Source organism: Macrobrachium nipponense, chromosome 9, assembly GCF_015104395.2.
Source record: "Macrobrachium nipponense isolate FS-2020 chromosome 9, ASM1510439v2, whole genome shotgun sequence".
In the NCBI taxonomy this organism is placed as follows: Eukaryota; Metazoa; Arthropoda; class Malacostraca; order Decapoda; family Palaemonidae; genus Macrobrachium; species Macrobrachium nipponense.
This window is the reverse complement of record NC_061110.1, coordinates 63,842,667-63,867,666: the sequence shown is the minus strand read 5'-3', so window position 1 is coordinate 63,867,666 and position 25,000 is coordinate 63,842,667. Positions and strand designations below refer to the sequence as shown.

General features: G+C 38.7%; 1 protein-coding gene across 5 annotated transcripts in view; it reads right to left on the bottom strand.

Annotated features, from left to right (window-relative positions):
- Positions 1-25,000, bottom strand: part of LOC135217998 (DIS3-like exonuclease 2) — a 445,369-nt gene that overhangs the window by 290,723 nt on the left and 129,646 nt on the right. The window contains exon 1 of one of the 5 annotated variants that reach the window (XM_064254138.1): positions 13,173-13,190. The exons of the other annotated variants lie outside the window; for them this stretch is intronic. The gene's annotated coding sequence lies outside the window, so the exon portion shown is untranslated. Of the gene's footprint in view, positions 1-13,172; positions 13,191-25,000 lie in introns of those variants that run through there. 5 annotated transcript variants of the gene reach the window in all.

Below are 25,000 nucleotides of genomic sequence, written 5' to 3'. Positions count from 1 at the left end.
GCCAGGGGAATCGGGGGACACTGGATCCGAACACTTACCAGACTTGTGCGTGACCCCACTTACAATTGATTGTTCACAGCCAGATTCAGATGTAGACCTCAATATTACCGATGGCAACCAGCCGGGGAAACAGAATACAGCCTCTTCCTAGGTGTGTACTGATACCGTTGACGAACTTATTCTCTATACATGGTGACGAGAAGACTGCTCAAAATAGTAATATATGAGTTTGAGCTAAGTTAGACCGAGTACAAACACAACATGTAGTGCCTTCCAGAAACCCTGAGTTCTTATTCCTCCCACAGTCACAGCAGGTCTCATGAGAAGCAGGATACTCATCCCTGATACGCGCTGCCAACCCCATCTCGCTAAGGTTGACACCCCTCTCAAGAACCACTGGTTAGTTGATGATCTGCAAAACGATTTAAATATACGTAGAACACATCGCCGCACGCGAGCGACCAACTGCTCTTTGAGAATTAACCTCCTTTCGTACCCTGCTGTCACCGTTGAAAATAATTGATGACGATTCTCAGTCGGGATGCCTGGGGACAATAATCGAATCCTGACGATAGCTCATTTGGGCACAGAGAGCCCTTGGGTCAGGATTTCATTTCAGCGAATTTATGTATTTTCCCTTCTTGCATGCTCTCTATTATGCCAATACTGGATTTCCAACGCCTGAAGTTGACTTTGGATTAGTTTTAGTTTATATTTGCGTTGCTATTTATTGCCAAATGTTGAGGCTCTCTTAACATGCAGTTTTATTTTGTGTTTACTTACATAACTAAATTTCCGTTGATTTTAATTTTTCCTTTACCATTGTGTATCAAACACTGTTGTGCATGACAGTAAGTTTTTCCTATTTATAATCGTAACTTGATTTAACGCGCTCACACGATCATATTTTATCATATAAATACATTTGGAGTCAGCTTTTCGTTATTTATTATAATATATATCTATGATAATATATATCTATATATGGTGTACATATGGTTCATTCTCTTTACTGTAAACACTATTGGTTTAGAAACTGTGTAGCTTTGTGGTTAAAAAAAAAATATATATATATATATATATATAATATATATATATATATATATATATATCGCTGATAGAAGAGAACCCTTAGTAAACTATTACTATGATTACTTTTACTACCATCTGTGTACCTCTCTATCAGTCTATTTAGTTATCAGTGAAATTTAGAGAAGAAAACCCATAGACATGAACAGAAACAATAATGAAGCGTCAAGAAAGACTGACAGCGGGATACACACTGTGCATACCATCGTGTCTGAAACGGATCAAGAAAATAGAACCTACAAAGGCCTTATTTACCAGAATGCCTGGGTCATGTGTGTTTTCCTAGAAGGAATTTAGTCTTGTATGTGTGTGTGTGTGTGTTTGTATGTTTGTGTACGTGAGTATGTGTTGTGGGGTTTGGCGGGGGGAGGGGAGACCATATCCTGAGAGGAAAATGAATCTTTGTCATTTTATAGTTTCAACGCAGGAGAGCCAAGTAAAAATAGCATGATTTTATTTTTGGAATGTCAGCCTACACCTGCAATCAAAGCACGAATACGTCAAAACGCAACAGCATGAACTTTCAGAACAAGTAATAGCAGTCAATTCAAATTCACAAAAGCTATTCCCAGTTGAAAATGATAACGTACCACACGCAAACACAATCTTCGAGAACTCTTTTGTGACGCCACTTAAGTCATAAAAAAAAAAAGAAATTCATAATAAATAAGATCTAAATCCTCACGAAGAAATAGAAATTCACTTAGAGAGAGAACTGGCAGTCAGCAAGTTAACTGACTGCAGAACAAGCCATAATAAGAATGAACTCGACGAGCAACGATAAGCTACTCATCCGAAAACCACAGCAACAACAACAAATTGTAATCAGCGAAGAGAGGACTGGAATTTTTCATTCACAACTTTTTAAAGAGAGAACAAGAGAGGTAACGTTTTCAAAAGCAGCACTGCCGCAATCGCCGTGCATGTTCATGCAGCGTTACCCTTTGAGGTCCTTAGTTATACGAGGAAAAGTTTAGAATTATCCGAAGGGTTTTGTCGTCAAGTTTGTTTAGGTGAAAATCATTAGTCTTTTTCTTTACCACTGCCTCCGCTTTATTCCTCTTTTTTTTTCTTTTTTTTCTTTATGAGGGCGTCCTTTCTTGAAAAGCTTGTTGGTGAAATGAATATCCTTTTGGCTTGCACCATAAAAGAAAGTGGATATCATGAAGAATAATAATGATATGATCATTTCTCTCCATGACACGTGTTGTTTATCACTAAATGCGAAAAATAAAGATCACAAGTGGATGTTGACTGACCCGATATGCTCGTACATCCTAAGGACACCCTGTCACAGATCACGTCACCGTCTTACGTCATATGGAGCATTAAAAACATGACATCATTTGTACACACACGCGCGCACACACATATGTGCTGGCGTGCCTTAAAGGTGGTCCAATTGAATCTTCAATTCGGTGTTCATCGTCTTTCAGCCACCATCGTCACATAAGTCTAAAGTCAATTTGATTCGTTAAGCCCACTTGCCACAAGTAGCCGTGAAATCGCTGTGAAAAGACGGGAGGGTTTTCATTTCTGCCAACACTCACCTCAGCTTCCATCTTGTCCCTTGCAAGTCTAGCGCGCCATGTGGCGTCATGAAGTAACAGATAATGCTACAATTGGGTTCATAATACATTACCCAGCATGAAAATGTTGCTGCTTAATGAAAAATTACGAAAGCGCTTCGTTACCTATAAAACACATAAAGGTGATTCACAATAATGAAAATAAAAAAAAATATGTGAGAAAAATATGAGAATACTGAATGGAAAACATGAAAGACTTCCCGTGCGTTTAAAATATCTAATACAAAAAGAGATGTTAAAGGAGAATTAGGGGAAGGAGCAAATAACAAGAAAATGAAAGGTTAACGAGGGAAGAAACGCTGACAGGTTACAAGAGTCGATCAAGTCCGACATGAGAAACCTAACAGAACAACAAATGACGTGGTATTCATCTCTCCCATATAAACTGGTCAAGTGAAGTAGAAATTTCCCATGCAGTCGAAAACTAATCCCTTTATGCAACGCTTTCCAAGTCAACACTTCAGTCTTCGTCTTTTCATGTATCATATATATATATATATATATATATATATATATATATATATATATATATATATATATATATATATATATATATATATATAGCAACTACTGTGACGCGACTTCCTCTCCTCTTAAGAAGGAAAAATGCCGATGATATATATATATATATATATATATATATATATATATATATATATATATATATATATATATATCTCTCATGGGCATTTTTCCTTCTTAAGAGGAGAGGAAGTCGCGTCACAGGAGTTGCTATCCGTTTTCTTGACTCGAGTTGCAGTTGGTACACTTTGGCAATTGGGTGGACTGAGGACTGAACTACAAACCCGGCAAATATGGACCCAATGCTTTACCGCTGACATGACGTGGTTCCAGAAAAAAAATGTCACTACAACCGTTAGCGTTTAACCAATGAACCAAAGATTAGGACCTTCATAGAAAAGTACCGCAGAAAGCTCATCAGCGGCTCGTCAAACCGTTCTGACTAAATTGAGCTCCCATGCTTTTCAAAGATGACAACCTAACTACCGTGTAGAAATTTTAACCGACACTTGCTAGGTTGTACACACGTACACACACACACACGCACACACATACTCACATATAGATAGATAGATAGATATATAGATGCGTGTGTGTGTCGGTTTGTTTGTTCATACAAAAGCTGCTAGAATCATTTGACTTTCAACTTTGACTGTATTTTTTGAAACTTTTCCCTTTTGGAAACGTTGCAGTACGAACAAGAAATAAATGAAAGTTGCCCTCATTTCATAAAAGGACTCGAAATCGGGTTGCGAAAGAGTTTCTACCCTTATTCGCCGAGTCATTGGATTTCTCCTCTTGCTCGAGTCCGACTCGTGGTGGGAAGAGAGCACCGTCCTCCCTCCCTCTCACTTACTTCCAATTCCGATTTCAAGATTTTCAGAAAAGAAAACGTCCACGTGACACCTGGAAAGCTGGAGGTCAAAGGGTCCTTGAGTCATTTGCATTTCCACGTTTAATTCCATTAAGGGTCGTGGGCAGAAAGCAGTACCGCCAGGCATCCAAGCATGTACCGTAGTTACTGACAGGTATGCCTGAGTGGAAACAACTCTGTTGGCCGAGTGAAGTAGCTATATATGAAATGCATCGAGACGTCATTGAGACTGGAAACTCGAGGGTAACTGAAGACGTAGAAAAGTAGGGACGCCCTTCAGTCCTAACTACGCAGCAATAGCAACACCCTTGCCGGTTCTAGCTTAGTCCGGTATCTTTCCGCCCACGTCCAGCCAACGCCCACTCCATGTAACCTCTCTTTCCTGAAGCCTTTTCAGAGATAAGCTCCCCTGATTCTCCTTCAGAGAGGGTCAAGTGAGGTACGTTCCCCTCCCTCGCGTATTTGGGAATAAGCGTTAGGCAACATTTTTATGCTGCATGAGTTACCGAAATCACAAATCAACCGCTTCTCCACAAAGGTCAGATCTCGCCATCCATTCCAGAGGAAGAAATCTGCTGTTTCGAACCTCTCTGCAGAGACGAGGTGGGAGAAACAAAAAGTTAATCAACAGTTGGTTGTAATCGTACCAAATCTGAATTTTGCCTCATAACCAGATATATAACAAGGTTCCATTCGTTCCAGACACACAGATAAGTTACTATCCACATCGGCGATCGCCAATGGCCACTACAAATTAGGTTATTGTCAATTACAGAACATATGAATAGATCAAAGCATGGAAACATGATGCGTCAATTGGAAAAAAATAAACTGGCCTCACGCATCCACTCCATAAGTGAAATGCCTCGTTGCATAACATATACTTCCTTACTGGGAACGAGGCATATCCAAGGCAGAGGAGGGAGGGGTGCTATCCAAAAGGCACGAGGGAGGGAGGGAGGGAGGGAGGGAGGCTAGGGAGGGGAGAAGGAAGGAGAAGAGGCCAGGGGGAAGGGGATGGCAGAAGGCCAGGAAGGGTGGAGTGCCTGGCATCGACGGCCAACGGACGCGAATCACTGGAGTAAACACGGCTGGAGAGACCATAACAACAGCACGGCTTGGCAAGGAGGGCAATACGGCTCTCCACGCACAGGATCCCGGGGCACTTTGACCCTTAATGAGCACCTGCTAGAAAGGGAGACAAGCACGATCGTACCTCATACCACCTTACGGCTTGACATCATCGTGACCTTGACACTGACCTAAACTTAACCTTTCTTCCCACATCAGCCGCACAATAAATATATTACCTGTTGCTTCGGGTTGCGTCATACTAGCGACGTTTTCTAGGTGTTCCTTACATTATCAAAAGGTTTTTGTCTTTACAGGTGATAGTTTATCGCGTTTCTGTCATGAAGAATCCGACAAATAATTATGAAAGTATTATGCTGGCAAGCAATTTAAAGAAATAAAAGAAAATCACAATTAAAAATCTTTGTTCTTGCCCACTGACTTGAGGTCAGCTACTCTGGCCATGTACGTGTGTCATGTGAAGGACTAGGGGCGCGCAGGCGTTTCGGGGCATTTCCGTAATGAGTATGATGAGGGCGAATTTCGGGCATGAACACGATTCATGACTTCATCCCATCAATATTAAACCTTGGATCTATCATCTTCAAAAGCAAAATCGCCTCCCTGATAAAAAAAAAAAAAAAAAAAAAAAAAAAAAGCAAGTATTAAACACGATCGCATACATATATCGCTCTGTGTGCGAAGTTAGGGCTAGCGAATCGCCAGCCTACAAAAATCTCATCTATTTCGGAACAATGAAAAGCATGAAGGGGTTCGATTCATGAAAGAGCCCGAGCGTACAGAACTCTGCCTCCTCAATCAAGGATCATCACTGTTTCTGTTAAGAAATGTTAAGGTTCGGAGACCAGCTATATATTTCCCTATTCATTTACAATAATTATATGGCGTTTTTAAAGCATCTGCACATACAATTTTCTTTTGTTAGGCGGCACACGCATCTCGAAAGACAACCACGGGAGAAATATCGTTAGTCATAAAATCTATATCTGCAATTAATATTACTTCTGTTAATGTATGACAGAGCTAACACGCTTAAAATTCCCTTTTCATTGTTGGGAGCTCTCATCAATGACTAAGCATTTTGACTTCGGTAAAATGATTTATTTTTATTCTTGGGCTTTACTGAAAACACAGCCACAATAGACAAAATTGTCAGAGATGCAAAAGTTTCTAGATCAGATTGACAGGAAAAATTGAGCTTCTATTTCGGCAACTTTTCCCTCAGTCAAGTTCTACTTTCCTGCCAAGCAAGAAAGTAGAAAGTAGATGCTCCAGCGTCAAAGTGGACTCGGCAAAGGGACGAAGGAAATCTTTATAAAGGCGCTATGTGATTGGGGCTGGTGGAGACTCCATGAATCTCATCTGGACATTCTTCAAAACTGGTGTTGTTTACGTTTGAGCCCTTGCGTTTGTTTCCTACCAGACTTGGATCTTAGAGAACACCTTATTTGGGAAGATTTCATTAACAGGTACAGTCCCGCTTCGGGTGGATTAAACGCATGAATATCAGGTTCCTCGAATGGAATAGACTGACTGACCTCTGGGAGAATGAATCCAAAACTCTCTTTTTCTTCGTTCTACAGAAAGAGCCACTAAGCTAAAGGAAACGAAATGTCTCATTATTACCTTTTCCTAAAAGAAATCATAAAACAGCTAATCATAATGCTACAAAAATTGACCGCAAACGCATTTTATCGAAAGGCGTCAAATTAAATCATGAGGATGCCCCTCTTCAAGTGTTATCTGGCTGCTTTCAAATACAAAACATGGAATAAAATTCTTTTTTGCATAATATTTTTCTTACGCGAAGTTGCCATCAAGAAAGGAAAATTGATCAAACTCGATGCAAAGTGAGTATAAGGATAGTATATGGATTGCAGTACCACTGAGCAGTCCTGGGTCCATTTCTAGTATTCGACAAAATCCTGGAAATGACTCCGGTAGCATCACCCTCACCGAAGAGTTGATAACCACATCAGTGAGACAGACGTATTATGTTAAAGACAAAGAAACCTAAAAGATGAACCGTACACAGAAGCGCTCGTTCCGGCCTCATTGGCCATTGGCACACGAAGCAATGCCACAAATCTCGTTCGATTCGAGGTTCCCTCCTGGGTCTCTACCCTGCCTGAGCAAGTCACCCATCACTTTAATTTTCTCTGATAATACCTGTCGCTACAATTATTAATGGGTGCTTAGGCATCTCCCTCAAATGGTTAAACGTACAGCTCCACCCTGATTTAATATTTACCGTAACATAATTCACATTGAGACAAGATCCAGGCAGGTACCGTATTAAAATAAGACCTCGTTTGTGCTTTTGATTAATTAGCCTCTCTGTATACATCAACGGATCCTCTCCTTCTTGGCTTATCTCTGACTTTATTAGACCGAATAAGAATCCACTTTGAATATACCATGGCCCTGCGTTCACAAATGCTCGTCCAGGTGTGAAAACACGTTCGATCTTTACAAGTAAGAAGGTTATGTCATCACTGACTTTCTGAACTCGGTTCATGTCTAGTGACTATGGATTAGGTTGCTATTTTCAGATCAGCATTTATCTATCTATAGACAATATTTCTGAGAGCTCATTTCATGAAATAATGATAAATAAATTTTTAAAAAAGTATCTGAAAGCATTAGCACCAACAGCCGTAGGTCAATAATCTACGACTCAATGATAAACCGTCTTCACTTTTATCTCCTAAAGTGAATGTTTGGGGCTGAAATAGTCTCGCAGTCTCCTATTAATTTACTGCGTAGAACGGAAGAAAACGCCACCATATACTTTTGCTTTTCGTTTTCTAAAGACTCCATAGAAATATTCTTAGGAAGGGAGCGAGAGTCCTCGGTTCTTCTGGAGGAAAATCCATATTCCAGGTTCTGGAGACTTCCAGAATCCAGATCCTTTTTACGTTGTACCCCTCCCCCCACTTCCCACCAGCAGCAGCCATCTTTCCTTTCTTCCGCCTGAAGAAGTCACGTCGAAGCTAAAAGCAGCCCCTCTTCTATTTTTCTTTTTTGCCTTTTCTTAAAGAGGACATTCTCTTCACTTTAAGAAAGATTTGCCTGACTGAGGACGGATGTTTTCAGAATTTATTTCCGAGAGGGGAAAGGCCTCTTGACAAGAAGTCATAGCGAACACAATAGCGCGCATCCTTTCATTGGAAATTTTAATTATAGTTATTTGTCATAAAACCATCATCGCTTTCGTAAAATTGCAAGCTCGAGGAAGGGGATTTGCGCAAATATCTTGATAAGATTCGCTTTTTACAGCTGCAGTTCTTGAAATTTTAAGTATATGTTCTAAAGGCTATTCAAGTGCTATTCAGTAATAAACAATAAAAACCAATTTTCATTAAAAAAAAAACCGATAGTTTTTGCGTCGACATTTCCGATATCTATAATCATCTGATTCTATCCACTGGAAAGCTAAAGCGGCTGCTCTTTATAGTTTCTAATAATAGCAATTATGTAAGAACGATGCCAACACACAAACTAAACGATATTTTAATCTTTTCGCTTTCATCTTTACAAATATATCGTTAAAAGCCCATGCAACAGTCTCTCTCTCTCTCTCTCTCTCTCTCTCTCTCTCTCTCTCTCCTCTCTCTCTCTGTGCATTATAGATGATGACGCAAGAAACATAAACCATGTACGCGTCGGGTGGAACTAAAGGAGCATTCTACAACCAAGAGTATACGACAGAGGCTGGTGCAGGATGTAATCTCTGTAGGAGGGGGAAATGTCTGGGTGTAGGTAAAGGCTAAAGCATTCGTTTCCGCACCTGTGCCCCAAAATTGATATATCGATTCCGGAAAGCTGCTTATAACCATTATTATAACGTTGGTATCGTAGACTATGTTCACTGACGAGGAAGAACGAGAACTGGCCAGGCACGTAAAAGGCTCGACCCCCTCGATCAGCGTTCAGAAATGAACGAGCGCCCAGTTCATCGTCTGGCGAAGAAAGAGAAGAAAAGACGTCAAAAACGAACAGAGCATCCATTATCGTCGCCATTAAATGATCGTGGGTGTGCCATTAAGAGAGTTATTTTCGTGGCAGCATCTTTTTCTCTCTCTATCTTTTACCAATCTATTATTCTTCCCTTTGGTGATTCTTTTTTTGTGGATAGCGAGAAAATAATGAAGGGTGGGCGCCTGAGGATGTTAATTAAAAGATGATAAATCAGAATCCCTGGCCTTTTCTGCTGACTGCTTCCATGAGATGGCCTCTCCAAACATGTCCAGCTGCCATCACACCCCACAATCCACGGCGCCTTCCTCAACGCAAAACCTTCGAGCACGAGAAATATTATTCAGTATTGTTTTTTGCCCCAGCAATGCAATAAACGTTACTGAGGCACAGGTCCCGAATTCCCTGTGATATTTGAATCTTCAGAGAAAGAATTCTCTGCCGTCACGCAGTCAAATCTCTTTAGTATGCTGTTCGAGCACAGTTCTTTATAACAACTGCTGATCGGACCGTCCTTCAGTAAAACTAGACACGGCACAAAACGCCACCGGGCGAAGAGTCGCCTGAAACCCGGGAGAAGAACAATAAATAGTTTGGTTTCCGTCAGACATTATTTCAAAAACTGGTCTGGGAATGATCGACTTGGATTCAGTACAAGAAACTGCGGCATTTCATAAATGATCAACTTGACCTTCTGACTTTATGCTAATTATGACTGCCGAGACAAAGTAATCAACAGTCATTAACAAAATGATCGAAAGTATTTGATACGGAAGAGATTAGGTTCTACCATTCCGCTCTGCATGAGCAGAATTCGGAACGATTTGGATGTGTGTGTGTGTGTGTGTGTGTGTGTTGTGTGTGGGCGTCATACCCAGTGCAGGGCTGGCATGCTTATGAGCCTGAATCAAAATTGAGCAGTTTAGAGCACTTACGTACACTATACGAGCACAATAGCATTTGAATAAATGAGTGTTACCTATTTCCTTAATTGAGATATTGTAAATCGTAACGTTTACCAGGCACCAGCGAAAAATGTTTATGGCTGCTACAACTTTATGCGAAATGTGAAAACTACCAAAAAGGAAATCTATAACTAAACTTTGAGCCCGATGCAGAATCTAAAAATTCAACATTCACTTCCCATGAAAAAAAATGAATGAAGCTTAGTCTGAATATTGCCAACTAAAATGAAATTTCAACAGCAAGTTCATCTGTGCTTTTAACATGCGTAATATTTGCTAGAATGCGAAATCAGTCCACCGCCAGTCTATTCTGCCACGGAAACGCTCACCGAGTTCTCCTCCCGTGGTCTTGTTCTTAGTAACGAAAAGGGCAAATAATGTAAGTGGCATGTTGAGATTGCCAGCTGATATATAGTCATTTCTTGGCAGTGCTAGGAAACCGTAACGAAGTCTGTTCTTGATATTGTGACCAGTTGGAGACTTTTTTTCTCTTTTTTTTTTATCCCTACAACGCAAAGTTGAGAATCCTGTGACAATAACCGCAATAAGGAACTAATGCGCGCAACAACGCTGAAATATTAACAGAGCGCTGTTTTATTCTCTCAGGTTTGGGAAGTGTTTTATTGGACGTGCGTCCTTTATATCCATATATGACATTTACCGTAATACATTGGAATTCGAGTCTTGCCAGCAGTGCATGCGCACAATGATGCCTAAATTTGCCAGGAGCCCTGGCATAACCGTAGTCATAAATATTAAATCGGATAATGTATAAACAAACCAAAACAAAAAAAGGCCACTATGAAATTGACTTCGAGCAGGTCGCATACAGCGCTCAATTCAGCACCGACATTTTTTCCTGACTTGTTCGTCCAAAATGGAAAATCCTCATATGAGGTTTCTCCGTCTTTATCAAAGAAAAAGCAGAGCCTTCTTGCGTCATAGAAAAAGGACAGATCTAACATTCTAGTTACTCGGTTTGTCGTCAGTGTTTAGGGACAATAATGATCGTGTTTTAATTTTTTTTTTTTTTTAGAAATGTCAGGAATTAGCCAGAAAATAAAGATACGTAATAAAAAACAACGACCCAAACATTTCGTTGCGAGGCCAGCTGCCTTTCATGATTCTACCTTCCTGGGTGCAGACTGGAATAAACGGAGACTTGACCCGCATTCTGGCAGTCTAGCATTTATAGTACAAAGCCATATTGTCAGATATTGCCAGCTAGAGACAACATATCAGATTTCTAAGTTTCTAGTTCTGCTACATTCTTTGATAGTGGGTATGTGTAACGTGACAAGTTGAAGGTTAGATATTGAATTGAAAAACAGGCAATTCCGATTAAATCGATGTACATTTTGAACAGGATTCATTGTCAGCGTGTTATGCCTCGAAGATATATTCACAAAATAAGAACTCATTTTTCTCAAGAACGTAATTTACTGTTAATTTGACTGTATGAGTTCTGACTGGCAGTTTTTCTTCAAATGGGCTACAGGAAGAAAAGCATCTTGGGTTAACATTGATCATACTTGTTAACAATTTCTAATCCAATACGCTCAAGAAATGAAAGGATAAGTCAGTAGACATAAAAAACAAAGTTCTAAAGCCTAGCTTATCCAAAGTGGTGACTGTGGAAGCAGAAAAGTAGACAATATGTTCCACCTGTAGAGAAAGGGCTCTGAGCTCTAGCATCGATAGCTCGACATCGTAATCCAGTACACAGCCCATAACTCTGACATTGTTCTACATACATACCTGGAATCTGGGAATATATCACAAACTTTATCCATACAGAACCACTGAATGTTGCAGATACTGGACTCCAGGAAATCCAGCCTGGCTATGCTCATATAACCGGAATTTGCGATTGTAGCAGATACTGTACACCTAGAAAATTGAATACACTACAGATACTTGACGGCTAAGAAATGGAAGTGTAGGACTGATACTAGTCCCACACTAAAATAGCTTTTAAGAAACAGATGATCTCTAGGAAAATATACAGATCTAAGAAATTTTATTAACATGAATAAACATAAACATCACTATAAGAATACCATATACCAGAAAAACTCACCCCCAAAATAGGCGAAACGGAAGGTTTCTGGCACAGAGAAGTGGGATGGAGTGTCAATTCAACTGAATAACGATGCTCACACTGCATCACGAGTCAAGCCGTATGAGGGAGGTCAGAGGTGGTCAAGTCAGACAGAATGCGGATGTTACCGGACACTAAATAGATGCGGTGTATATTTCACTACTTGTAACAATTTTAGAGTTAGAAACCTGGGTACGAATCAAGAGCTCCGCGCGCAGTTGAGGGATAAAAGATAAAAATAAATCGATATTTTTGTGTAAAAGACCTTTGCGTGACGGAAGAATTAAAAATACGAGAATATGAGTACAAATCAAATCTGTGGGTAACAGGCATCTTCGGTGCGACCATGCATGACGGAAAGCCAAAAACAATAGAAAAGGATTGTCATGACAGCACTGAAGTTAACAATATATATTTATATATATATATGCATATCTTCTAAAACCTACATGTTTTACAGATGCTATCATTGGCACGTTATCAAAATCAACGGTCACATTAACAGTTGAAGGGCATTTTAATGAACAATAATGAAGCCAGCGTCCTTCATTCACTGAGATTCGGCCTTGATATTTAGGACAGGCAGAGAATAGACAACCATAACATTTCCAGATGAGCAACACCAATAATTTGTTTCCACCTGCATGTCATAACTGTCGCGACATTGTATCAGTAATATTATCCGGGTTATAAAAAAGAAATCCACTGCTAACTCTACCCAGTTGCATAATCAGTAGAGTTAATGAAAGCAAACTTATGACCCTTAAAGCAGAAAAGTCTTAGACGAAGAATGATACAAACCTTTAACCTTTGTTGGAAGTAAAGTTATCAGTGAACAAAAACGTTTTATTCTAATCTCCTTGTTTGTGTAATCATTAGTGTTCGTCGAAGTGCAATCACAACTACACTGCATATCATGTTTTTAAATTACATTGCAGTTATCTCAAATGGTAACCACTTACCTTCAAAGAAGTAAACAAACAAACCAAGAGCAGTTATCTGAAGAGCAGAAACAGAACCTCACCTGGAAAGTAAAAAGAAAAGAACGTAAGGTTCCTCATTTGATCACAGGGACAAAAAGCGTCCTATCAAAGCATCCGGTTGTTCCCAGTCAGGTCATTAGACAAAAACTGTGATGAACCGCCCGTTGTTCACTTTTTTTTTTTTTTTTTTTACTCGCCGACCTCTTCATTATATCCCGCATGAAATACAATATTACTTTAACATGTGTCTTTTTCACGATATGCTTACTCCATAACCAGTGATACAGCTTACATTGTTACGCACACACAAACACATACACATACACACACACACACACACACACACACACACATATATATATATTATATATATATTATATATATATATATATATATATATATATGTATATATATATATATACGTATATATATGTGTGTGTGGAGAGTGTGTGTGTGTGTTTGTGTGTGTGTGTGTGTATGTAATAGCGTATGCCAAAGCGTTAACAGTGAAATTATTTTTCGATGACAGTTCTGTGCACGCCACCTAGTAAAATCAATCAATAAAACTTCCTAATTAGCCCCTTCTATTGTACCGTGGTTATTAATGGAAATACTCTTCTATCTAATCCTCACTGTCCACTCAGGGCCTTGGAGTCTCCCACAAGCACTGCAGGGATGTCGACAATTCGAGAGCCAACAGGTGTAACCAGTCTATATAATTCCAGGGCAGAGCCTTCATTGTGCATCCTTCTTCCTTCCTTGATCATCAAATAAAAGCCTTGCACGGAAATCCTGCTTGGATTACCGAGCCTGATTGAGGCTGCCGTGTCCGTCTCAGATTCTGCACCACAAAGAGAGAAATAAAAAGCCTTCTGCGTAGAGACTTGTTCACACACAAACGCAGCTATGCGAATTCGTGATTTCCGGTTATTACATTAACAAAGAATTTTCATTGGGTTTTGTGGCACAGTTTCAATATCTATCCCACGATTTCCATTTCTCTGGAGTGCAGTTGCACACATTCTATTATTCATAAGGTGCGGTGATGCTATGATGAGAATATGTGTCTAAGTAATAATAATAACATTAACATTCAAATGGATTTTAAGAAAAGAAGAAGAAATATTCACAAGATAATTGCTTCGTCACATATTTGGTTTAACGTTGAATGGATACGGAGCTAAAATCACGACGAAATATGAACGAATGAAGTCATATTCGATATGGAACCCAGCGAGCCGGTTGCTTTCCCATCAGCGGAATATTATTAGATTAAGGGCGCTAGTTTTCAAATAAACCAAAGGAAGCCGCACGTCGTATGCCCATCGTGACAGGACATCGTCATGCTGTTTCAAGAAGCATCAATTCATATATTGAGCAATATCGAACCACGCTTGAATTGAGTCATTTTTGAGGTTTGCCGCTATTTCAAGCATAGCTGCTCGAAGACAATATACGCACATTACAGCTCAGAAAAGATACGGTGCTCGTCTTCCCAGTTATAGCTCAGAGAAACGGCTGCCCTAGGACCAAGGTCTAAAGACTTTGCTTAACACATTTGTGAAACGGCTCCCCTACAACAGGTATAATTTTGGCACAATTAAATGCCATCAAAACAAAACCTTAAGGATTATTGATGCACAAAAGGATGACTCTAAAAATAACTTGACCCAGTAGCTACAAGTAAATTAAGGATAGACAAATCCAAACAAAATAAATGAGCTTTATTTCATTCCAAAACATTTGAAATAAAAAGTATGCCCAAAAGTATGCTAGCCTTTTACAATTTTAGTAGCCATGAGGTGACTTTGAGTATTTATAAATAGCTGCTATAGTATCTGAGTCTCAGCGTTCTCTTCGAAACCATTGAAATAAGGCGAAATAAAAAAGAAAACGATTAATGATACAGCTATTCAGGGAGCACCAGTCACCTGGAAAGAGGAGGATAATGAAGTGGAAGGACTGACGAAGCCGCCTACATCATTCTACTAGTAATAAAATGAGCAACGTCCAGGTTTCCCACAGGAATAATTCATTGAAAGATGACCCGGAAATCTTCCCTCGAAGCAAAACTTGAAACAAAAGCATCAATAAATCAATTCAACGTCTTATATTTACATCGCAACAAGTAGTTCATCTATCAAGCACTGCAACAAAACCTTCAAGAATATTGATATCTGTAGCCACGAAGTAATTGTATGATAGGTGGATACTCATCATTTCCACGGGGCTTTTCATCTTCATCTCTTCGGAGATTTCAGAACAGCCTGAGGCGTTCAAGAAACATATCCTTTGTGGCTGAGTTACAGCTTCGGTCTCTCGAGATCTGAACTGTAGGATTAACCCCAAAAGGGAGAGAGAACCGCTCGGGGCCAAATGAGCGGTGGTTGTTCCTCAGCCACCCCTCCCCCCGCAGCGAAACCTACAGCTCATCTTTCATAAAATGAAGGATGGGCATGAAACCGCATTAGGGAGCCAGCTAATGAGAATGGAGGCAGCGTGCGATGACAGAATGATCAAGAGAGCAGTACATTTTAGAGTTCCGTGATTTCTGGAAGGCGTTATAAATGCGAGCTTTTTCCAAGTAAGCTGACCACTTCCCAAAAGAAGCACACGCACACCAGATGCTCTTCGGAGATAACGCTCTGGATGTAGCATATTACCCAATTCAATTTGTAAGTAAAATTGGCCTCTGGTTTTTTTTTCCTTTGGCGAACAAATGTCAGGGTTACCAAGACGCTCCGGCCACCCCGCAGGACTTTTCAGGTTTCAAATACGTAAACAAATTGCAAATGACGTCATATAGTACATCATGCTCGCGGTATACTTACCTTAATATAAATCATTCTTATGTTCACCCATTAAATAACAAAGACATATAGTATTTATCTTTTTCATAAGAAAGAGCAGATGCTATTATCATTGTTTACGTTGTTTTTCATTTGGCCACAACAGGCTTCATGTAAAATTTAACATGAACGAGAAATAACTACAAACCTTATATGATTCTCCTGCGATCTTCATCTAAAGCTAAAAGACTGTGGAAAGCGTCACGGAAGTCGGTGGCTATTACCAGGATCTTACAATCTTCTTGAACTCTGTCGTGATATGAACCTAAACCCAACAAAGTATTTCTCAAGTGGACTGGAAGAGAGTATCAGCCTTAAAACTTGAAAGTCGTCATTTGCGAATGATCCCTTCATTAAGCTGTGTTTTAATAGGACACTCTAATGCTTTCGGTAAGCAAGAGACTGCTGCCTACTGGCCATTTCGCTCAGATATTTTTCATCCAGCTTTCTGCAGGAGAAATAGTTTTCCTAATAAACGCTATATATATATATATATATATATATATATATATATTTATTATAATATATATTTTATATATATAGATAGGGGTACGTACAGAAAAATATTTACATTAAAATGCATAGATTATTTGTAAAATGTGCAAGATAAATTTTTTTTAACTTCTAGTAAATTTAAGTCAACTAGGATAAAATTCTGAATGTAATAATGCTAAAATTGTAAAAGATTGCATATTTTCTCTGATAAAAGATAAAAGAAAAAAAACGCCATAATACCATACGCTATAAATTGCACTGCGTCCTAAAGATCTTTGCTGAAGGTTATTTCTAACAGTTCCCTTCTGAATGATGAAATACGAGAGACTGGAAAAGTAGTAGCATTCAAGAGATGCACTATTTACATCTCCGTTACCCCAAATGCTTTAGCTCTGAGGTCTATGACTGTTTCACGTCTGAGGAAGGACCTGTGACATTTCATCCTGCAAAGTGTCATTATTATTATTATCATTATCATTGTTCTTAATAATAATAATAATAATAATAATAATAATAATAATAAGTAATAACAATAATAATGATAATAATAATTAATAATAATAATATTAAATATATTAGCCAAGCAGCACCCCTACCAGTTTATTGACCCAAAATAAAGAGAGCAGCTCACGCTATAAGAAATTAAGAAGTAAACAAATAAACGTTAACATGGACATAAAAAGAAAACTAAATAAGGTAACTAATAAAATGAGCAATAAGATCATGAGAAATGAAGAAAGTCAGATAAATAGCGACCTCCTCTGAAGAGGCACTGATGTCATCCTGACACCAAAAAACATTTGCGCTAGGGTTGAGCTTCAGAGGTGCCAACTGTTCAACTACTCATGGTCATGTAGATCATTTCATGATTTATAGCAACAGAAATGAAACTTGCATAAAACTGTTTGGTCCTGAAAGCTCATAGAAGAAAGGAAAACTACTACATGGTGGATAGAATCTTAAAGCGGTTGTATGTTAGTGCAGTATTCTTCGATTATTCGACTTCTTCTAACTGACGTTGCCTCGTGAACTGGAAAATAAAACGCATAAAGTGAAGACGCCTGTTCCGATTACTCCGAATCACGATGCAACGTGAGGTAGAGGGAATGTAGAAGTCGAATTAACGAAATTACGACACTAACATATAACTGCATTAAGATACACAGCTTAAGACGACGTGAAAGCAAAGGATGATCAGACTTACGAAGAATTTTACACCACTTTGGCCATAGGAAACTCAACAGAACTCAAACTCTGGTTTTTGGCTAACAGTTCAAGATGAGAGCTAGGTTCTGGAGATCAACTGAGCAAAAGCGTTAGTTAGGGGTTGAATGCCTCTTAGCAGTTAATACATGACCAATGATCCAGGGGTATCATGACCACGGAGACGGTTTTAACAACTCGTAATCAATGAGATTTGACGTCAACATTCCCTGCTGTTTGCTCTGACATTTCCTTTCCAAGGGATGGATGGAAAGGTATTTGCAGTTTCTTGAATTTTTCTGGTTACGTTCAAGTTCTTTGTGAATTACCAATATCACAGTAATAAGATCATCACGAGAACGTTCTTTGTGATTCTCAGGCATTACTTTCCTTCATTAATTACGAGGTAGGAAGGAATGGCTTCCAACCAATCCCAGCACTGGGATGGGTTGCCTAAGAAATGGTTACAACACTGTGGGACAAGTTCCCACAGTTAACCACGGTGTATATTATCGAGCAGGGTCAGCTGGACAGTCCAGAGTAAACTAAGGCGAATGGTTGTCTATAAATTCCCAGTCATTCCAGCTAAACTATTACTAGAGAGTTTAGAGTTTGTATCATTATCACCCGCCATTCTCAACCTTTTGTGGCCAGTCTATGAATCTCTATATATCACGCCTCGAGACACAAAAGTAGTTGTCATTTGAAATTGATTCCTTTCAAGAGGAAGCTTCCCGAGCACTTCTATACTCAACCTAACTTGTTTTTATATCTCACCAATTGTGAAATATTTTAATAGATAAATTTCAACAATCAAAGATTCCTAGTTCTTATAGGAAGACTGAACGAGTTATGACAGCGTCAGAGTTATTCGTAACTTTTCATTACAATTAAAACAAGTGAGCACCAATGCTCAGGTATGAGTTTTTAACGGTTATTGAAACGTCTCTCCAACTCTTACCCTGGCACGCCATGCCAGCTTACGTTTTGTCACTGAAATCTTCGAAAGAATTTCACTGAAAGGCTTCCAGATAACAAATCTATTTAAAAAAATTTCTCTTTTCATCAGACGCATCCTGAAATGACATCATTCTTTCTTTTTTTCTTTCTTTCTTTCTATCTCTTTCCACCCTCCTTCCATCGAGCCTTTCCCAGGCCCTGTAACAACACACCATCCCTAATGACGCATCCGTTACGCATGGAAGAGCGCGCAGCGCGCACTTCCGGTATGGCAGAAGGAAGAGACCGCCCCAGACTGCTTCATTAGCAGCGGCTCTTTCAGACGTGATGTCTTCAAGAACACCTCAGCGCCTCCCAAGAGGCCCGGTGAATGCTCAAGACGTGGCATTTATAGAAAGCCCAGGCCTCCATTGCTTTCCGGAAACTCCCGGAAGAGAACGGATCTCTTCGACAACGCTGGTTTCGCTCAGTCCAAACTCAGAATTGTCATAAAGATATTAACCTTTCACTGCTGGTGGAAAAACATGATTTATAATCAGAACTAAAGGACGAACATACATCTTTCGTATCCAGCCATTTTTCGTTTAACAATACCTGCTTGAAAGAGGGTCTACTGCCTGCATGTTAGAAGAAAATGCACCATTGCGAAAATATGAAATCCAGAAGTGACAATTAAAAGGCTTATATTTGTTCACTGACAACAAAAGCTTCTACAAAAACAAACAGATAATTGTGTAGCGTATTTTAAAGTACATGCACTCTGGAGCCCTACACACAAAGGAAAGAAACAACAAAAACTATAACTTGTCCCTCTCTGTGGTGGTTCCAATCACTCAGTCATTTCTTTGACCACTTCGCTTCTCTATTAATATTTTTCACACAATCTAAAATTCAGTATATGTATTATGTATGTATGTATATATATATATGTATATATATATATAATATATATATATATATATATATATATATATATGTATATATATATAGTATATATATATATATATATATGTGTGATGTGTGTGTGCGTGTATTCAAAGTGCCCCGAGAGTATCCATAACGTGTATTGAGCGTTTAATGAACTCCATTTTCTAAATTGGACACTTTACAAGAAAGAAATGACAAAAAGCTGTAAATACGAACCGAACACCGACTTGCAACTACATTTCTTGTGTATCTGTGGACCATTTGCGTTTGGCGATAATTCACTACTTGGTCATAAACAGCATTCTAGTTCGGTTCAACGTTATCGTCAAAAACCTCGATTGAAAATTTTTTTTGCTCAAGTTCAAGTTAGGTTGTTTTTTTTTTTTTAAAGAAATTCTTAAAATGTCAGATTACGAGTAACGTAAAATTGCAGCCTATTGAAGTCATCTAAAATACTTGCGTAAGCAAAGGAAAATAAAAAGCAAATGCAAAAAGCAAAGATCTGAAAACCAGAGATGAACCCCAGTCTCAGGTCCAACCAAATTCCTTAGCCCTCTGAGATAGTAATCTCTTGTGTTGGTATTCTCTCATACTGTTATGTTTGGAATATGCTCCCCTATTTGGTACTCAATCAGTTACATTTTTTAAAAGGAACTTACGTTCCATTCAATTTCTTATTACAAATCTCTGTGCTAATCTGTGGAACAGTCGTTTGATGTGTTTATTGTACATATATACGTTATAAATTTTCGTAAATCTGATCTTCCTTTGCATTGAGACCTTCCCGGACTATTCTACGCTGAATGTAGTGTTAGAGATGCGAGACAGTCTTGGCTTTTCAGTGTTCAAAACCACAGAGATTTCAAGAGGTTTTATAATAGCAATGACTAAATTACTGAATGATTATCCTGGTCATTAAATGAATCATAAAAACTCCAGAAATTCAGTATGAGTGGAAATGCATATTAGCTAAGTAGGCCAAAGTGAGTCTTATTCAAAGTATATATCTGTCTAATTTGTTTTTCTTTGTCTATTCTTCTTTGTAACGTTCATACTTAGCTAAAGTATTTATTTTTCTGTACTAGACTGCTTTTCTTATTGGGTCCCTTAGAACACAATTGTAGCAGTTCACTTTCCCAGCTAGGGCGTAATTTGGTAAGCAACGACAATGTTGATAACAGAATGAAAGGCGTCTTTCAAACCCTCAGAGCTGCTCTTCTGACTTCTTTCAGCGGCAGGCAAGAGCCAAATCAAGGAGGAGCCGCAGAGGCTGCTCTCGTGCTTGTTCGTGCCATGCACTGGTCGATTCATGCACCAAGGATTTATTGGGGGAAACACCCTCACAAATTCGCACTGTTCTAGTAATGGATATCCACTGCTTAACGACTTCTATTTTCATTGCTTCATTGTTATCACAGTATTGGACAAGACCGACACTCTTTTGCGACTTTTCTAGTCAAACCGGTGGACACGTAAAATGAGCAATAAGAATATTATTGGAAATCAAGGTATTTGGAGTGCCAGCTTTCCAGAATTCAGGAACAGCTCATAAGGGCAGCAAAAGAAGCAGAAAATCAAGTATAATAGCACCATTTGAAGAGAGCAACAGCGTATAGTAATGATACGATATATTTTATGGTCACTACAAAGTAAGTCTTTAACATCAACTGTAGCTTGCTCATTATCACATCAATGAAAGACTTTTTTGCGATGAATGCAATTTTTCTCTCAGAAGTGGGATGTAATCTTAACTTGAAATAAATCTACAATAGAATCATAGACTCTATGTACGACTTGTTTAGATAGTTTTTGATCCAGGCGTTAGTTGTTGAAAAATAAGTAAACACATGACGGTAGTAACCTGATGCTGAGAGAGCCACCTTGAAATGAACCTGTTGAATAAATTCCCAGTTACCCTCTGAGCAACTACTGGTGTAAAACTAACAAAACGTTGCCAAAGTCCTCATCAGGTATACCTACTTGAAGCATATGGTAGAGTTAAAGCGTCATAAAGACTCATCAAAATCCTGTTCTGTTAAGAATTCTTATAGTAATAACATTTGCCTCGCAATGGTCATTTAGCTTCACAATAAATTCAGTGTTAATGACTAAAATCATATGTACGGCAGAAATAACCCTTCATCTCAATTTGAAACTCGGCGTAGTCTTTTGTACACAACTTCCGTTACTTGTAGGCAATCATTTTTAAACTGTAATAGAAGGATCTAAGTAGGCCTAACGATGCTACAGGTATGGGGTTAGGGCTCTTTTATCACTGAGACCAGCGGTTAGACACTTGGCGTACCTCACAGCTGATGATCAACAACCTCATTCATATTCATTAGACGTAAAACACGGTAGGGAACTCCTCCATGTTGGTGTTATATCGTCTCTCCGACTTCGTAAACTCAGTCTGTTGGGAACAACCGGTTACATATTTTTTCTCTCTCATTTTATGTGAAACGGAAGTGGTCATCTACGTGAACATAATGCAAGTAATTAAGGAGACCGCTCTGTCCACAAACTCAGAATAGAGACGAATGCCTGAGAAAGAGTCGTATTGTAACATATACCGGCAATGTTTTACCCTCATTTCAAATGTTGCTTTGTTTATGATCTCGACATGTTTCTTGGATATTTGTATCGTATCTGCATTCTAGTGAAGATATTTATTGATAAAATGTGTAATCTCGACGTAATCCTAAGTATTAAATTTGGTGTCAAAATAGAAGCTGTAATGCAATAAAAAAAATGACTTTCCAACCATTTGCAGTCCATAACTGTTCTCATTCCATTTAAAAAAAGAAAAATATATTATGAAATTAATTTATCTTTCAGTCTAGGGTATCTGTGTGTACAGGAATCCACCCAAAGTATAAACTCGTAAGACTAAAGACCTTGTAAGAATTATCCTCTCCCATTCGGGTTTCGTTGCTTTCCTGCTTCTCAAGCTTCAAAAACCCCAAACAGGAAAAAATAGTACCGTAATACGGACCACAATCAGAGGCAATGAATGGCTCACACAGCATTTCAAAAGGCAAACTAAAATTAAGAATCAGGACTGTAAATGTACCATTTACGAAAAAAAATTAAGAAAATGTATTGTTCAAGTTCATTAACCTAAAAACTGCAAGTGACGAAAAAAAAACTTCAAAGTGAAGAACATCGCTTAGAGATAAGAGAAAGAGTTTTAAAGTTTTCAGAAGTTAAAAGCAGTTAAAAAACAACATATACTTTCGTGAGATGATGATATATTCGAAAAGCCCGGGGGAAAATGAAGGAAACCTTTTTCTTTAAATCAGAAAATGGTAAAAATGAGGCAAACTATTGATCAAAGGGAAACTGAAATTCCTTAGACGTTGAGCGTGGTTCTTGCAGTAGGGCCCTACAGCTTCTTACTGACAATGACAGAATTCTCTGAGACTTATAATCTATTAAACGTGCTGTGGAATAACCAAGACATTGCTCAAGACTGTCGTAGTTCTTCAAAATTGTCAATCGTTATGTTGACCTGTTCTTATTTCAGTTCAGGAAACGTTCCAGAAATGTGACTGATTGATTGATTAATTGATTATGTCTGTAGGAACATGATTGTCGACAAAGGCTAGAGATTAAATAAGATGTAAAAAATTATTAAAAGAAAAGAATGAAAGAAAATCGTTGACACCAACAGTTTAAAACGCCAGGATAACCAAATTTGGGAAAGTTGAACTGCTTAAAGATTAAAGACGAAAGCAAAGCATGAGAAGTCAAATTCACTTGGTGTGAAGTCCGAAAGCAGCTTTTGGCTGATGATTTTCCCTCCACTTTTCTCTCTCTTTCTCTCCGTAGAACGATATCCTCCTACTGCTATTCAAACCATTTACGCAGTTCTCTTGGCAAGTCTTCACTAAAAAAAAAAAAAAAAAAAAAAAAAAAAAAAAAAAAAAAAAAAAAAAAAAAAAAAAATGGGGAAATCATTGTTCCTCCACCACCAAGTTAAGCGAACAATGGGCATCAAAACCATCGACAATTATCGTGGGAGGAGGCACACGGGATGTCAGCAGATGCAGCATCCTTCCCAAGACATGGGCGGATCCCAACGAGCTGAAGTACTACGTGTCCTTACGCAGGCAAATAGCTGTGTTGTGTAGCCCTTCGTGTCAGTCATCTCTTGTGACGCAGAACCTTCATCCTGTTCCTCATTGTAATGGTGATTGACGGTCACTGTGTCACTGTATGCAACATCTAATGAAGTTATTCATGTTACAGAATATATGTAACCAGAACTCTCTCTCTCTCTCTCTCTGTCTATATATATATATATATATATATATATATATATATATATATATGCACACAACACATACACACACACACACACACACACACACACATATATATATATATATATATATATATATATATAATATATATATATACATATATGCACACATATATCCGAAAAATAATAACTTCATCAAGTTTTGCTTATACTGATACAGTCTACCAGTCGCCCTTGACACTGAATAGCATGAAAGTTCTCCGTCATATATTTACAGATTCTGTGAGAGGCCAAACAGTAGTTTTTATGGAAGAATAAAACCAGAGGTTCCAGCGATTAAGCTTCGTGAAAGCTACAGAAACCAAATACTAAGTATGATATAAAAACATTCGTGATGAATGCACACCCAAAATAAATATCATTTCCCGCTCTCTTTCCTTAAATAACAGTTCGAGAATTCAGGAAAGAAACCCTTGAATTCACCGATAATTTGGACTCCAGTCATACTTTCAGCAACCGTGCTAGATTGTCTGTCTGGCTTCCAGTAATCAGTTTTCCACTGGTGAGATTAGTTTTCATTTTCTGTTCTAACTGATTCATGAGCGCACTCTCCGGGAAATGCTCGGGACCCGCATGACCAAGCCACCGTCGAATCATCGTTTGCCAATCAAGTGGTGTCAGTCATCCTTTGGAAACTGTGCTTGCAGCGAGAGGTAGACCGTGCTGAAGAAACTCTCGTTTTGACCTCGAAGATTAATAGATTTCTGCAATGCTGTCTGTTTCCACGGCTTTATAATCTGGCTAGCCATCAAATCGACGTTTGTTCTCTGTATCACATTCGAGAAAAATCCACTGACACCTTTCAGTTTCTTATCCACCTGTTTTCAGAGATAACAGGTTAAATTTGGTTGCTTTTTCTGCTCCCTGCATACAAAAAATTGCCACTTGATTCTGAAGCTTTCATTAAGCTTGAATTTTAAGTTTCTCTGCAGAATGAGATGTGGTAACATCGGTCGATGAAACGCAGTCAGTAAGCATCGAAAAGCCCATCCCGAAAGGAACGAGGCAATAAATAGTGGAGAGCAACGACCTCTGCGGGAGGGCTTTCC